Here is a 1,068-nt window from a genome sequence, read left to right as displayed (position 1 = left end):
GATCTGGGACGACTTGTCTTTGGGAGCCATAGTAAGGAAGAGATCGTGGAGAGGCTCAGATCATCCGTCTCAATATCAACCCAGACCGTGCCAGCCTCGGGATTGTACCATTGCACAGCATTGAGCTGCTAAGTAGTATTTTTTGAAGTTGGGAATACCCAAACCTCCACTCCGAAAAGTATGCTGCAAAACATTCAGTTTAACACTAGGGCGTTTACCGAGCCAAACAAAATGAGACGTATGAAATCACAAAAATGTAAATACATAAGGAGGAATGTATATAGGGAGGGTTTGAAAAAGGTATAGGAGCCGAGATAGCACGTTCATTTTCACCGAGTTCACGCGTCCAATCCATGAGATGAATTGGTTTGACAATGATTGAAAATCTATTTTGATTTGATCTAATAATCAAGGAAAATTAGCTTGTCAGGGAAACACCTAGATATAAAAATTTTTGTTTATGCCATGCAAATGGGAACAAGACTTCTAGAGTATGCTTAATAGTAGCTGAATCATAAAAATCAAGTACTTCCGTCTTACTAGTATTGATTTTATAACCTGAATGCATAGAGTAGGTGTCAATTTCAGAGAAGAGTGGTGCCATAGATTGAGCGGGATCAGAAAGAGAAATGAGGACCTCGTTCGCGTATAGTGCTATATTATGTTCTTTAAGTCCCGTCCTCACCCCTGTGATCGCCGCATTGCAGCAGATCCTCGCTGCTAGAGATTTCATTATTAAGGCAAAGATAAAGGGCGAGAGCGGACAACTCTGCCTGGTTCCATTGACAATCCTGAAAGTGGGGGAGGAGCAAAAACCCTCTAAAAAGAAAGGTCCCATTTCAAGACCATTACTAAAATTCAGAAACTGATAATTCTAAACATCAAAATAGGGAGCATGGGGGTCGTGGAAGAGTTATGCAACACGGCACAGTCAACCCAAGCCTACGAAATCTGACATTAGCCGGAACAACAAAACTAAGCCCTTTAAGAGGGCCAATCACCAGTGTCAAACTGGTAACTGAGGGTGGAGAGGAGGGAAGAAGGGGGAAGGGGGGGGGGAATAAGGGA

Source organism: Pseudophryne corroboree, chromosome 4, assembly GCF_028390025.1.
Source record: "Pseudophryne corroboree isolate aPseCor3 chromosome 4, aPseCor3.hap2, whole genome shotgun sequence".
NCBI lineage: Eukaryota > Metazoa > Chordata > Amphibia > Anura > Myobatrachidae > Pseudophryne > Pseudophryne corroboree.
Note: the sequence above shows the minus strand (reverse complement) of the source record.